Source organism: Rhinolophus sinicus, linkage group LG11 (assembly GCF_036562045.2).
Source record: "Rhinolophus sinicus isolate RSC01 linkage group LG11, ASM3656204v1, whole genome shotgun sequence".
Classification (NCBI taxonomy): domain Eukaryota; kingdom Metazoa; phylum Chordata; class Mammalia; order Chiroptera; family Rhinolophidae; genus Rhinolophus; species Rhinolophus sinicus.
Genome location: NC_133760.1, coordinates 55,982,827 through 56,000,031, shown reverse-complemented (window position 1 = coordinate 56,000,031; position 17,205 = coordinate 55,982,827). Strand labels below are relative to the sequence as shown.

Here is a 17,205-nt window from a genome sequence, read left to right as displayed (position 1 = left end):
AGCCAGTGCCAGTGCTGTTCTGCAGGATAGAAAAATCCCCGTGGCTTGGAAGCCTCCCAGGTTCCTGCAGACAAAGTTCATTCTGGGCTGGGGATCCCTGTGGCAGCTGGGGTGAGATGGATGCCCAGAAGGAGTGGATCCAAGAGAGAAAAGTCTCCAGAAGATCCCCAAACGAGAGGCTCTCACAGAAGATCTGGACAGGGCTGTGTGGAAGAGTTCCCCCTAGATGTCTGCTGAATGCTCACACACCTGCCTTCGGACCAGGTGGCACCAAAGGCACCCCGCATGGCAGTTCTGTGCTTTTCCACCTGCTGCCAGATCCTATGGAGAAGCCGCAGTGTTGGTGGCTGTGTGTGCCCAGGTCTCTGCACCGTATGCATGAGCCATGTGTTGCTCCAACCTCCAAGAATTCAGCCCCGCCAGAGATTACCCCAGGTGCATGAAAAACTCCCAACTTCTTGCTTTCTGGTGCAGAAAGATCGTTGAGAACAGATAGGAACCAATGCGAGAATTCAACTTCAGACAGGAAAGTTCAGAAGTCAGTCTCCTAGGTTCCCGCGTGTGGGAAGGCTGTGGTGTGGCATTCATTACAAAGGTCTCTTTACTGACCCAGCCCCAGAATGCTGCCTCATACAGGTCACAACCTCCAGGTTCGTCCTTCTGCTTTATTTGCATGAGCGTGTTTGCCTTGTTTGCTGGCCTTGTGCCCACGACCATTGTCATGTTGGTCTCTGATGGGTGGTGCCCTCAGAATCTTTCTCCCTGAGAGCTAGCTTGTGCCTTCTTTGTACATTCATATAACTCCACAGTTAGACTCTTAATGGTTGGATGATTGTCTTGAAGCATTTTGATCACTAGTATAACACTTTAAAATAGCAGAGTTAAGAATAATACTGATGAACTCAATATCGTATAGTGTTTTATGTCTCGAAACACTGATCTATAATCAGTTCATTTTAAAATGTGTCTCTGGGGCAGCCTTCAGTTAGGCTGATCCATTCGTAACCAGATTGCAGTTGAGAAGGAGGCAGCTGGATTGTGTATCTGGTTGGTGTTGAACAAACCCTTCAGATTCTGGGGCTCCCTTGTTAGGGAGGTAGAAGAGAGTTAGGATGGAGGATGGAATTAAGATGAAAAACGTTGAAATGTAACTCTTGCATCTGGAAGTAGAAACCTGGCTCTGCTCTTAAACTATTGTTCTTAAAACTCTATTGCTGTTCTTTTTTTTTTTTTTTCCCAGTGTTTTTTTGTTTATTTATTTTATTTTGTTTTATTTTTTTAGTTTCAGGTCTACAGAACAACATAGTAATTTAGCTATTACAATACCGTTGACTATATTCCTTATGCTCTACTTTACATCCCAGGACTATATACATATTTTCTAATTAGAGTTGACATTGAATATTATTTTATTTTAGTTTCAGGTGTACTGCACAGTGGTTAGATATTTATATAATTTGTGAAGTGATCCCCCTGATAAGTCTAGTACCCACCTGGCACTATACATAGTTTTTACAACATTGTTGACGATATTCCCCATACTGTGTTTCGCATCCCCGTGACTATTTTCTAACTACCAATTTGTACTTCCTAATCCCTTCACCTTCTCACCCAACCCCTCCCCTCTAGCAATGATCTGTTTGTTCTCTGTATCTATGAGTCTATTTCTGTTTTGTTTGTTTGTTTACTCTGTTCTTTCGATTCCACGTATAAGTGAATTCATACAGTACTTGTCTTTCTCAGTCTGCCTATTTCAGGGGATCATAATACCCTCTAGGTCTATGCATGTTGTTGCTGCAAATGGTAAGATTTCATTTTTCTTTTTTATGGCAGAGTAATACTCCATTGTACATTTGGACGCTATTGTGCTTTTAAAACAGGGATAGTCAATGCCTTGTAAATTCTGGCTTCCATCTACTGGTGGAGACTAGTCTGCCAATCCTGACCATCACCCTCCTCCACCTCATGAGGCAGCTCCCTGATTCCTCACACTTCAAAGATCAGTGGCTGCCATGAGTTAGGGGATCCATAAGTGTTTCAGATTGAACGAAAAAACTCATAACCAACTAGTACCTTCATATTTCCTCATCTCTTTATCTTTACTTATGCTGCTTCTCATCTGTACTGCCTTTTCTTTGTTTTCCATTTTTTTCTTCCTTTTGACATTGTATTTATCCCAATAACCTCTCTGAAGTGTCACTTCCCCATAGGAAGCTTTCATAGACTTTTCCAGCCCCGGCCGGGTAATTAATCATCTGGTTTCCTGGGCTTTCATGGAACTATTTGTAATTTGCACCTGTTAGTCTATTATAGAACCTATTTTCTGACTCATGTCTCTCACACACACACATATTATTGGAGTATCTACATCCTTGAGTAAATCCATTAAACTTTTTTTTTTTTTGTCTCAGCAACTTAAAAATCCTCTACATTGTAGAAGCTCTTTTGCAAACAACTGACATAACAAGTGAGCTCCTCTCATAGTATTAATTAACTGTTGAGAAAATTTTATGCCAATCTTTTGGTAGCCGTCGGTGGTTCAAGATGCTTTAAAATACATAACGAATCCGCTGCGATTTGTATTTTCACATCTGATCTACTCATTTTAATCCATGAAGAGAGGACACATTATGCTAATCGGCAGTAGTATACCGGTGAATATTTAAAAAGTGGCTCTTCCCCCAAAATGTAAAACCCCCAATTTGTAGTGTTTGCTGAATTACATAGTATAAATAACTTGCACCATGGTAGATTTCTAATTACCAGTATGAATTTACTGACCCTGGAGTTGAGATGTACAGTGACACATGATTGTATAGTATTCCCACAGTACAGATGCAACAGATGTGGATTATTTCAAGGACATAGATAATAGTAAAATGTAGTTTTTAATAATGGATATGTTTAACAGATAGCTTGCAAATTCCTGAAAATTTACCTATCTGCTCTCAACCACTGATATGAGTTGCCTCCAGTTTATCAGTAGAATGGAATACATCATATTCCAAGTAGGTAATCACTCTTAAGAACGCAATAAGAATATTGACTTACAAATAAATTTTTGCATTAATTGATGATATATCAATATTATCAAGAAACATACTATATGATATTTGATTTCATTGCTATTATTTCTGAAAACCCTGCTGTTTTAAAATGACTCTCAAGACAGTGATCCAAATATATTAATAATCTACTTATCAAGTCATTTGAATATAAAAGGAGGGGTATCTGAAAAAATATGTAATAGTTTTAGTACAGGACACTATGGTGGTCAAGAATGGTATTTTTCTTCAAGAGAAATACTAAACGTTTATAAAGATTTGGGTAAATTAATTTTCATACTCCCAGTGGCCACTAATTCACACACCAAAGTGATCATATATTTAAGTATCTTACACAACTGTTCATAGCCGTTGGCAAGAGCGTGTTTACAAACAGATGATGGAAACCTACTCACCAAGCAACAGAATTGCCTATATTCAGGATACTTGCCAGGCGTTTCCTAAACTACCACCTGTTCTCCTAACAACGAAGACATCCAAACTAGGTGCTTACTAAACTTAGTCAGTCTGTGTATATTTAATTTTCCTCTCCTGTCACTCGATAGTGGAGTCATTTCTTAATTTCACACACAAACGTTAAAGCTTGTTTCCGGACATAGCTCTGGCTATGACCCCGCCTAACAGCTGTTCTTGAAGGATAGTTGGTCTTTGCTGTTCTGTTGGATATTGATTTATATTCATGCTTTTCAGCATGTCCAGGTGTAAAAAACCATACCATTGGCATCACAGAACAGAAAGTTGTCATCGGCTTATCTATAATTTATGGCAGTTGTGGATAATTCAAGTAGTAAGCCAGTGTCTTCAACTCCTTTAGAGTGGGTACCAATGTAGCATCGTCTTCTAGAACAGTTCATAGAACACTATGAATATGAACTGTCCTCTGTGTGCTCATACATATATTCAGTCTGTATCCATGTAGATTTTAGCTTGTCATAATTAGAATGCGGCAATATTATAGAGAATCTTAGTTAATTCTGCAGGGCATAAAGTGGATGGATGATGAGAGGAAAGCAGCTGCTTTATGAAAAGACAAAGTAGGGTGAAATGCTCCAAGGACACACAGAAGCACAATGCCTGGCTGCATAGCAGGCTGTGTAATAATGAGAGGAAACAGCAACAGGCAGAAGAGCAAATAATCAGCAATCAGAAGCATCATGATTAAAAAGAATATGTTGGCTCTGAGATAATGAGGCTAAGCTATAAACACCATCGCTTTTTATAAACACAGCTACAGTTAGAACCCAAAGAGCTCTTTCAAATAATTTTTGGACAATCTGAAAAAAAAAACAACAAAAAAAAAAATCGTAAAAGAGAAAAAAAGGAAAATAAGTGGATTGATAAGAGGGCTAATGTGAGCTATGATGTCTTATTTATCTCTGCAACATGATGGTTTAGAACCCAGGTTTTGGGCCTGGGCAGCATGGATTTGAACCTGAGCTCTGTTATTTACCTACTTGTGTGACCTTGGGGGAGTCAGTTACCCTCTTTATGTCTCCATTTCTTCATTTGTGAAGTACTGACTAAAATGGTATCATATCTCATAGAGATATTGTAATGATTCAATTCAATAATGCAAAGAAACCTCTTGGCACTGTGCCCAACACAATGAAAATGTTCCAGACAGCCAACTCTTATGCTCACCCCACTGCCTAGTAAATAGGGTGGCGAGTAGCAGTCACTAAAGCTTGGGGTGAAAGACACTTGCAGATATAACCATGGAACAGGTACATTCCTCTTGGGGTGGGGGGAGTGGATGAAAAAATGTTACACAGCACAGAAGTGCTTTATTCTCATTGAGGAACTCGAAAAGCGTCTTGATAGAATTTCACAGATGGCGTGGAATTGGAAGTAAAATATAATCATAGAATCATAGATTTGAATAACATTTTTCAGGATTATTAAATGTACTCTATTAGAATAGGAATTGTTGGTTATAACATCTATGAGCATATAGCCTCTGGTTTCAGAGCCACAGAAAATGGTATCACTGTTAGCTTTAGAAATGAAATAAATACATGATAGTGCATAACGGTCATTAAAAAAAGTGAACACATTTAGCAGACCAGGAGCCTTAATTATGCATCTTTATTATTTTGGTATATATATTTATATTTTATCATTCAATGTTTGCCCTCTTTTGGTGGTTTTACATAATGCTCATGCACTGGTCCATTAATCCTTCCTCTTCTCTGCACTTCAGTTATCCTTCGCATTCGGACTCACAGATAATTACAATATATTATTTTACAACTGAAAAAACAAACAACTACTGTTGACTCTGAAAATACGGGGATTTCTAGGAATACTGCTTTTTGAGTTATAAAGTTGGAAATACATATTTAGTTACAGATCAAAGTTGTGGAGGAAACGTAACGTGGTAATTTCACATTGCTATTATTATTTATCAATCTTGGTAGAGTAAAAGAATAACATAGCAGTAATTGAACTAGGAGACATTGACTCACAAAATGGCTGAAATCATAGCCATCAATAAAATCCCTTCTACTCTTAGTGTTCTGTTCAGTTTTGGACTCGGAGTCCTGGCTCTCCCCAGAAGGACAGTGCGGCCTTCTAAACTCATGATTGTTTGCTCTCCTTCGAATTACTTACTGATGGTCATGAGTGTGTCCTCTCTTCCTTTGATACACTCACCTGGATAAACCTCAACACACAGTAAATCCAATCCTTGTCTACTATCCTCCTTTATACAGGCAACTATGCCAGGAGAAAACACACACGTTTAGATTCCCTTGTGTTTCATGGTCACTAATTTAAAATGGACCCTTAGTGTTGGGTACCATCCCCATTCACCCATGCAACACATCAATACAGCAGTTGCCTCTTCTCTTTCCTGTTTCTCCAATTATGCCTTTCTACTCTGCTACTTCCATTACCATACTAGCATGCTGTGATTTTTCCTTTCAAAAAAAAAAAAAAAACGAAAAGAAAAATCCCTTCACCTGATAGGGTACCCAAGTTCCTGCCCATGTTTTTGCACCCCTTTAAAGCAAAACTCCTGGAATGTTATTTACATTTCACTGTCTATAATTTCTCTGCCCCAGTTATCTTTGGAACAACCCCCATTTAACTGTGGTCACCATTAATCTATCAAAATAGATCTTGTCAAGGTTACCAATGATTTTCACATTGCGCAATCCAACAGTCAATTTGCATTCCGTATTTATTGGTCTATCAGCAACATTTGGCACAGTTGTCATTCTCTTTCTTGGAATACTTTCATTTGGTCTGGAACCCCTTCCTTATCCATTTCTTCACTGTCTCTTTGGTTGGAACTTCCATGTCTCTAAATATTACTGTGTTTCCCCAAAAATAAGACCTAGCTGGACAATCAGCTCTAATGTGTCTTTTGGAGCAACAATTAATATAAGACCCAGTCTTATTTTATTGTAAAACTGGATATAATATTATATTATGATATGATATGATATGATATGATATGATATGATATGATATGATATGATATAATATAATACTGGGTCTTATATTAATTTTTGCTCCAAAAGACGCATTAGAGCTGATTGTTCGGCTAGGTCTTATTTTCGGGGAAACACGGTAGAATACACCAAAATTCCACCCTCGGGCTTCTCCGTTATCTAAATCATTCTGTGTGATCTCGCTCAGGATCATGGCTATGAATACCATCTATACTCTGAAGACAAAATATGCATCTTTACCCAGAACTCTCCCCTGAACTCCACACTTTCAAGTCCAAACTTCATCTTCTCTATTTCGGTGATTAAAATTCTCAAATGCAATGTGCTTAAAATGGAAATCTTACCAATTCTCTCCCCAAAAACTTTTTTTTTTTTTTCCTTAACAGTTCTTCATCTCAGTAATGGACAACTCCAAACCTCTAGCTTTGGCAAAAGGTATTGGAGTCATCCTTGACTTCTTACTTTCTCTAACATGTCACATATAACCCCTCAGCAAATCCTGCCATCTCTTCCTTCAAAACTATATCCAGAATTTAATTATTACTATTCCTGCTCTATCGCCATTGTCCAGACAACCATCATCTCTCATCTAAATTATTGCAATAGCTTGCTAACTCTTCTCTTTGCTTCCACCCTTGCACCCCTCTACTAAGCTATGCTCGATATATTAGCTAGAATGATCCTTCAGTAACTAGTCATGTTTCTCGTCTACTCAAAACACTCCAATTATTTAGTGTCTTATTCAGATTAAAGTCACAGCTCTTACAATGGTTCCCAGTGGTCTAAAATGGTCTGGTTCTCCTATTTCCTCTCCCATCTCATTGTCTACCATTCTCTCTCTTGCTCTTTCTTCTGCCTGGAACTTCTTTCCAATCTCTGTTCAAATATTCCCTCAAATCAGGCCATTTTCATGAGATTTTCTACGTAAAAATGTGGACTCCCCACCTTTCCACCTCATGATCCTTCTTTTACATTGTCTTAATGTTTTCCATAGAACTCACAACACCTGATTTATTATCAAAGTATTGGTTGCTGTGTGAACACTCCCACACCAAATTTAGAGTGAGATTGATAGATACCTAGTTGTACTTACTGCTGAACCACTAGTGCTTACAATATTTCCTAGAACATAATGGACACTAAATAATGTCATGAATGAATTAAGCCAGTAATTATTTACTGCTATTGTACTCTCTGCTATTGACGATGTTCTGAAAAACTACGTCTGAAATTATGATTTATATAGGTTTACATTTTCTCATTAATTTCCATTATGCTTTCAAAAATATGTTTCCCTGGGGAGTAAAATGACCTTAAACACATTTATCTTTAAGAGCATTTTCTCTTTGTTAGCCTGCAAGCTAGGCACATTAATTTCTCCCACACAGTTCCCATTAAAGAGGTATTTAAATGACCAGGTGACTCTCAATTCTTCATTAACAATACTCCATCTAGTCGTTTTTGAGGTGGAAGGAAATGCTTGCTAATCCCAGAGCACTCATGAATACCTGGCCACATCCAATAACAGAAATGCGGAAATGTTCTTTTTATTAGAACGCTCATACTGCAAATATGTGACTTGCATTTTGACCTGAAAGTGTATTGCCACTTAAACAAATATATTTAAATCACCTTTGTTCTTATTCTCATTAGTACTCAAATTAGAAAATATTTGTGTACTTGATTGACGTCAAAAAGCACTCATTTTATTTCCAAGTTTATTTTATTTTATTTTTTGCATATGCAATCAGAATTTTAAAAGATGAAGTGATGAACATTACCAGCCCTAAACTACAAGCTTAGAGTAACCTGTTCATATTTGTACTTCATGCTTATATACATACACATAACTACATATACATGCAAGTAGATATATGTATATATATACATGTGTATCTTCATGTATATTTATGTATTCTATACCTTTTTCATACTTCTATTGATGTCATTATAATGTGTGTGTGTGTGTGTGTGTGTGTGTATCTTTACCACATACTGTGAGCCCCAAGGAAACACATGGAGCTTATTTCCTTAATAATTTATTCAGTTCCAAAACCTATCTTGGTACCTGACATGTAGTTTCTGGTCAACAAATGTTGTATTGATCTTTAGTGCAGTGTGTTGTACTAAGCCAGCTTTTTACAAACTGTTATCAGATACACTAATTCTGCAATATCTGAATAGTATTCTACGGTTTCACAGACAGAACACTCTGAATACTAAACACCTTCTTGGGCTATTGTAGTGCTAATTAACATAATTAAACTCTCTAAGAAACTAAAAATTATCCAAAGTATTAACATTATTTAAGACATAAACAAGTTTTCCAAATGTTTCCTTTTTTATCTCTCTCTCTCTCCCTGATTTACCAAATACTCCAGTTTTAGAAGCAGATTACATTAAGAAAATACAAAGTGGCTACTGTATGGTTTGTCCTAAGCCTACGTTGAGAATGAATCCACGTTATATGCCAAATGCAATTCTGGAAGTGGGTACAGCTCTTTCTTGAGAGTTTGTCAATTCTATATTAACCCATAATTCTATGTTAACCTAACGGTTAACCTGAAATAAAAAAATAAATAAACCAACTGTGTTTTTTAAACTTACTTTAGAATTTATATGGGTAATAAGTATGGAAGAATACTCAGAAGAAATCTGTTAAAGAGAAGCAATGAAGGAGGGTTAGCTCTACAAGCTATTAAAACATAGGATAAAGTCTCATTGAAGAAAACAGAATGGCTCTGGTATAAAGAAACAGGATAGGAATATGCCTACATACGTACGGGAGATTCATGTCCATAGAAAATGGTGTGAATGCAACAAAGTGGAAAAAAGTAAGTTGGCTCCATGTGTCACCAACTGAATTCCATGTTCAATGGTTTAAATTAACTAAAATGGTAGCAACTAAGGTAGTGATTATAATTTAAAAAAAAAATAGAGAAGAGATGGATAGGCAAATCATTTGAGGCAAAAATCAACAAAAACTTGTAGGTGAAGACAAATTATTTTATTTGGGGGAGGACAGCGAGAACGGCATCAAAACTGACTCAAATTGGGAGGACACTTAAGTTTGAAGTGATAGAGACCTTGCAATGTCATATGCACAACAAGGAAATTGTGTTTCAGGCTCAAAAAATTTGTATATTCATTTTCAGAGCAGTCTAAGACTATATGTGGTTATATAGGGAAAAGAGGCAAGATCCAAAAACTGAACTTTTGGCTGTATCTCCTGAAAAGATGTGAAAGAAAGAGAGAAGAATAATGAGACCCTAGATTAGACATGCAGAGCTTGCCAGGGAAGAGGTAGTTTTTTTGTTGTTGTTTGTTTGTTTGTTTGAAATTTTTTAAATTAGTTTCAGCTGTACAAAACAATATAATAGCTAGACATTTATCATTTATATCCCCCATGAAATGATAACCCCCCTCTCCCAATCTACTACCCCTCTGACATTGGAGGAGGTGGTTTTAAAGAATGTGTAGGTCAACAGCACCAAGTGTTGCAAAGAGGTTGCCATATGTGCAGAGAGACAAGAGACACAAAGGGGACAGGTGAAGAAGACTAGGACGCGTTGCTTCTAATTGTCACACTGCGACTTTTAATTATCTTCCATTTCTCTCTCAAAAAAATTAAGTTTATTTGATATTTAAAAGGAGATTATAGGGGTCTCTCTTTTTTTTTTTTTTTTGTATTCTGATGTCACCATTAAAAATATTTCTGTCACTGCTCAGTGTTAAATATTGCATAACTGCATTGCCCTCTGTACTAATTAAAATTGAAATTTCACTGGTTAGGGAATGCATGGCTAGAACAATGTGTTTCAAGAGGTGGGAAAATGTTTTATGGGGATCTAGTAAGGATCGGTTCCGGCAGGAGTCTTATTTAATTTGTCCCAAATAATGTGGAAGAGAGAATGTGCAGTGAAAAAAAAAAATCAAATTTGAAACGCCAAAGATTGTGCAGTATTATGCAGGAGATAAAGTGTATTAAAATTCACCAGGGTGATCCCACCCTGAAGGTCTTTATAATCCCATAGCCTATCTCCTCAGTCTTTCCCAGTTGACCACATAATCTTGCCATTGTCTTCAATTTCTAAATGCATTAAAAGTGTAAGAAAATACAATCAGATTGTATCACTTAAATCTTAAGAAACATATCTTTGCAAGCATGGGGCTCTACACTGCAGAATGTACAAGTACATCTAATTTAGTAAAATACATAAAGTAAAAAAATGCTGTGATATTTTTCATCCAATATATAATCCTACTTTACATCATTACTTGTGGTTTTTTTTATCTCCATTCTAACATGAAAGCTTCGTAGAAGCAGGGAGCTTGTCTTATTTTTATATTATTTTGTATTTATCTTTCTATATGGCTTGGACTGTGATGAGTATTTTATGTATTATTGTATTTATTCCATACCCCAGTACTCTCAGATGGCTGGAGTTATTAGTATTATTATTTATTTTTATTATTACGTTTTGATTTCCATTTTATCAGTGAGGAAATGGACTCAGAGAGTAACGTGCTCTTCATCAAACATAACTCTTTGACTCCAAAGGCCAAATTCTTAGTCACCTCGTGGTGGTGTGCTAGTATCTGAATGGCATTAATGTCCTTAGTATGTTATATAGAAAAAAGGTGTTTTCAATGACAAAGGGTCACAGGGCCGAGTGGCAGCAAAAACAAACTATGGATGTTCAACGTGAAGCTAAGATTTCACGCTCTCTTACAAGTATAAATATTTTGAAGGTTGTGCTATCATAGATGATTATAATGATGCGTACATATTATTTTGTTTTTATATTTGAATCCTGAAAAAGAACTTAGAACAAAGTATGGTAGATGTGGCAGATTTTAATTCAATCGAGAGAATGTCTGAATAACTGGGACAGTGGAGTAAGTAATATGGTCAGTTCTTACTGCTGGTATTGAGTACAGGGCAGGTGGTTATGGGTCACAGATGCTTCAAGTGGTGAGCTGGCTTTTTTGGAGAGGAACACATCTATATAGTTTCAGTTGACTTGAGAAAAGTGAGATATGTAGAACAGTTATTACAGCTCTTTTCCTTCCCAAGCATCAATTTAGGTGTAAACGTCTGATTTGCTTAGAGCACTGGTATTTAGATACACAGTTTTGGAAGCAGGCCTAATTGTAGTGGTAATTTGGCTAAAATCCTAAACGCGTTTGTTGACATCGACCCGTTAATAATATTACTAATATTATTATCATTACTATGAATATAAATGAGCATGATAATTAGAATAATTAGAATGAGTCACATTATAAAATCTTCTTTCTCTCCAAGTGTGTATTATATTTTCTGTAGGCTTCATTATAGATGGGAAAAAGTTACATAATCGTGTGGAAAGTGAGAAAAATCGTCATTTGACCCCAAATGTCGTGAATAAAGTGCATCAGTGAAACTGTGTAATATATATCGTTTCTAAATGAAAGCGTGCGTAGTACACCAAGAAATGTTATGTAGATTGTTTTAGTAGTCATAGAACTATACTATTTAGTGTGAATTAGGTGACATAAAGATTATGTTTGATACGGGAGTGAAGAGACACTCTTGAATTGCACAATATCAACTATAAAGAAACACATTTGAATACTATTGCTTGTTATTGATAAGATTGAAAAAATCAACCATATTACCATGTTTTGGTTACTCGGTTGATTAAACCTCAGTATAGCTATCAATCAATCGATCTAGAGATCCAGGTATCTAGATTGATAGATAGATAGATAGATAGATAGATAGATAGATAGATAGATATAGTATTTACTTTTATGTTTTATCCCTATTGCATGATTATCTGGAATCTATTCTGTTACTTTAACCTCAAATGTTTAACTCAACGAGCAGAAATAGAGTCTTTTCATTCAAGAAACCCCGCTTATTTTGCTTTAGGAATTATAAAACAAAGCCAGCAGGTGCCTGAGATTAAGTACATGAAATTATCATCATTTTAAGGCAGAGTGTCTCCTACCTGTTAGATCTCATTCCCTCCATTTTCTGGCAGCTGAACTCATTTACTCTCAATGAATGAATAAGTAGCGAGTATACGTGATGTCAACGAGCTGTCATCATTTCCATGGAGTCCACTCAGTTAGTGCAGAAATTAAATGTGATCATGCTGACAACCCCATCTCCTGTTTTGTGCAGTTCCAAACTGTACAGCGAAGCAGTTTGCGCCAGGGCTAAGGTCAGGCGTCTTATTTTACTCTGATGAAGAAGTCACAGTTAAATACACAGTACTATTTGTGTTCTTTCTTTTAGAAAGGAGGAAACAAAGGTATATTTCCCTCCTTCTAACTCAGAAGGTTTCTAAGATTAGTATTAGTTGATCAGTCAGTCCTCCGGGGGTGGTGGCGGGGCGGTGGGGAATGTGTAGAAACACTATACTATGTCAAGTTTTGAGCTAATTTCAAACATATATTAGGGGAGATTTTAATTGTTTTTGGAAGTGTTTCCCAAGGTTCAATCTTCAAAATATTTCTGGATTTATCTCAATCAAATATTAATTATGTTCCATGAATCCAATGATTCTTCTTAGTGTTACTGCCACCCTACATTGATGAACCTTTAGCTAGCATTACCCAACTCAACAAACCCCAAACTAGATGCATCAACGTCCTTCTTAAATCGCCTTTGGTTCAGTATTTTGTCACAACTTTCTTGTCCAAACATAAAATTTTGCCTTCTCTGCTTCCAAAATCTTATAAATGAACAGATTCTGTTCATTTTTTCTTTTACGCTTGACCTTGCCTTCAGTTCCTTTGTTTGCTTTCGTGTTTATTGTTTTCTTCATTTTATAAAAAGAACACATTCATTTAAAGAAAATAGAAAATGCAGAAACATTTAAAGACCGTCAGAATCCTTTGGCATTACATCCAGATTTGAGCATTATTAATATTTTGGGCAATATTTCATGTTCTCCATCTTTTAACATTAAGCTGAAAAATCATCTCCATCACCAAGTAATTTTTGATCATTTCAGCAAGATGTTCTCTCTTTCCTGCCCTGTCAGCGTCACTCAAGTGGCATATACAGTTTTGCTGAAGGCATTTGTGCAAATACATTGTTCTCTTTCCCTGGTTTAAAGCTCTTTAAGGCCAGAGCACACGTTTACCCATGTCTTTGTAGAAAAAGATAGAGGTAGTACAGTGTGCAATGTTTATGCATTATCTGTTGAATGAATGCTCTTAGTAATACACATTTATTTGAATTGACTGTGAATAAACAATTTAATTCTCTTCTCTAGAATGAAAATCTGTGGGAGTAAGCTGGTCAAGAGAAAGCACAATTTTTCATTGTGTTAATAATGGCAGCAGAGATTACATGCTTCAGCGAAGCATATGCTTTTGTATGATATAAAATACATTGCTGGGTACACAATTGGATGGAGTCATGAGAAAATGTATTTCTCCTCATATCACTTTCTTACAGGATATACTATTTAAAATAATTGATAGAAATATAAACCATTGTCTTTTCGTGCTGTTAAGATTTCTGCTACTTATTTTCATTTGTGCCCCAAGCATTTCCTTTAAGCTATTGACTGTTTCTAAAGGTATTTAATATAAATTGTTGATTCCTTCCATTTTTATTTAAATACGCTCCATTTCCAGCTATTCCTTCTTTTCTCAGGATTCTCTCTTTTTTTTTCTTCCATGTGTGATTTTTAGATTTTAAATCTTTGGCGCCTCAACAATGTGTAACATATATACTCTTAAACTTTCTCTAGAACATATATACTCTTAAACTTTTTCCTAAAATGATCATAGTGCATTCTGGTTTTTGCATAAATAATTAAAATTGTTTCTCTTGAGATTTTTAAAAAATTATAATTAAGTTTCTAGGGTAGGGGGAAAAGGCAGAAATCTAGTTGTAATAAATAAATACTACTGTAGAAAATGTTTCCCAAGACCATCCATGCTTGGGAATAATCAGACTACGGCACTGTCAGTCACTTTTATTTTGGGGTCTCAGAAGTCTCATTTACTTTTCCTTACCTCATATGACTCAAGTTTCATCATGTTGATCAATTAGCTTTTCATCGTTTGGTCAGAGAGTCTCATCAAAAAGTGTCTAGTGCTACACTCAAATGCATTTTATTCTGTTGATCAACTGGTATTATTTTGTCTTCCCTGCGTCAAGGTAAATGCATTTTCTGTACTTGTGCCCACCCCATGGCTGGAGAAGTATTTATTCACTCTGATTTTAAGACTGTAGGGTTTTGTCTCTCATTCACAAATGGCAATTCATGACTTTTTCCACAAGATACAAGGGTCATCCTGAAAATAGGGTCCCTGATGCATTACCCTGATATTACAATGTCATAATATTCCACTGTGAATATTGTGAATATTGATCCATAATATAAACTTGAAAATTTAAACTCCAGTCTATTGGCTGTCAATTTCATGATAAATTTAAAACATTTGAACTCTTCGAAGAATGTCTTAGTACACACATTTTTATCACATACCTAAAAAGACATAGATAATATAGATTAGAGGTTTTTAGTCCTGGTGTAGGAGTTTTTCCAGAAATGGAAAATAGTAGTTGGTTAAGAAATATATACAGGTAAAGAGAATGGTCCCTGTCTAAGCAGAGTGTGTAATATGTGCTGTGTTTTGAGAAAAGCAAATTTTGTCTACTAAACAAACAAACAAAAATGTAGCATGGCTTAGTTCTGAAATGCGCACGCAGGACCTCCTACATTTGATTAATAAAGTTTATCATGATGGTAGATAATATAGGAATCAACTGAAGGTCCCTTGAGTCTAACTCCAGACCAGTGGTTCTGAGTGCTGGGTACATGTTACACATTTAAATAGGTGGGCCCTGTCCCTGACCTGGCAAACTAGAAACCCTGAGGACAGAGTCTGGCAAACTGTGATTTCACAAGACTCCAGGTGATTTTTTTATGCACACTAAAGGCTGAGAACCATTCTATACAGATTAAACAATGATCTTCAGATGAGTTCTATACACTGCCAAAATTGAGAAACATTGAGAATCACTAAAAGTATATATCATGTTCAGATGGTACTTGTTGAATTTACAAACATAGAAATGTGTAGGCTTTGTACATCTATTCCATTCACACTTATTTATGGGTTTATTTTTAGAATAACTGTCTCCTACCAGAAAGCAGGGCACAGGGGGAAAAGATGTATATAGTATAAGGAAATCAAGAGATTGGGCAGCACCCTGGTAGAGCAATATTAGAAGACTTAACATGACAGAAAAAAAGTTGCAAGTATGAGAGCTATGGAGAACTTCTATGGGTGTTTAAATATGGATACTGGCTTTGTCTTGTGTGCATCTGTGTGTGCAAGTTTGCAACGAGGTGGGGTAGTGGTAAAAGTGTGGCAAGAACTGACATACCATAGCATACTCTACCATGTTTCCCTGAAAATAAGACCTAGCCAGACAATCAGCTCTAATGCGTCTTTTCGAGCAAAAATTAGTATAAGACATGGTCTCATTTTAGTATAATATAAGACTAGGTCTTACATAATATAATGTAATATATAATATAATATAATATATAATATAATATAATATAATATAATATAATATATACTATAATATAATAAAGACTGGATCTTAAATTAATTTTTACTCCAAAAGATGCATTAGAGCTGATTGTCCGGGTAGGTCTTATTTTTGGGGAGACAGGATAAATAGATATTATCAATTTCAAGGGCAAACAACCCCAATAAGTACAGCATGATAAAAGCAGTTAACTTGATTGCAACATGCTATTATTATGTCAATATGCATCTGTATTTCAAATTCCATGTTTGGGCCATGATTGTATTTTCCTCTTAATTTGTATCTCCTTCCAAAATAATCCTGATTTATATTTGTACAAATCTAGACCCTAAAACGTTGCAGTTGTTTTCCACATAAAATCTGGTCTCTGAACGTATTAAGTCAAGTAGTTCTTCTGGATTTAGAAATGGTACTAGTCGCCTGTTAGCATATTAGCGCATAAACCTATTTTGAATTAGAATGTTTTGAAAATATTCTATCCCCAGAGTAATTATGTTTTTGCCTTGATCCCCAAGTATCCTAATGCTCTTTACACATTACTTTAGTCAGTCTCTTATATGTTTAAGAAGAAAGTATGCTGATGCAAATGAGAAAGTCTCAACCTCTGCGCTTTGACTCAGGAATTTAAAACAAGCTAAAAGAGCATCAAAAAATGGAAGCTGAATTGCCAATAAAATGTTCAATGATTTTAAGGAGCGTTAAAGTGATATTGTGAATCTATAAGTAAAGCCATTTATGTATTTTGCTTTAAAAGCTAATAAACTGCTAAGGTATTTGTTGGGAAAATATTTTATTCCATTATTTGTAGAAATGTTATGGAAGAAATAAAAACATACCTAGTATTTCTTAAAATTTGCTGCCCCTTCTTGAGTAAGAGTAATTGAGGCCTAATATCAGAAATATTTGAGGAGAAAGAAAGCAGATTAATGGATATTGAATTAGGAATCGTGTGGTGCTACTATTTGAAGATTTTTCAATGAAAGACACTTCTTATATATGTGTAAGGTAGACTCTTTAAAGTCATAGTAACATTTTCTCTATTGTATTCTATATCTCCCTTCCTTGAAAAGAACTCTTATTAAAACTGTGCAAGGGAATACATAATTGCATC

At 35.8% G+C, this 17,205-nt stretch overlaps 1 protein-coding gene across 1 annotated transcript in view; it reads left to right on the top strand.

The window, feature by feature from the left end:
- CNTNAP2 (contactin associated protein 2) overlaps positions 1-17,205 on the top strand; it is a 1,478,782-nt gene that overhangs the window by 341,744 nt on the left and 1,119,833 nt on the right. The gene's annotated exons all lie outside the window — the stretch shown is intronic.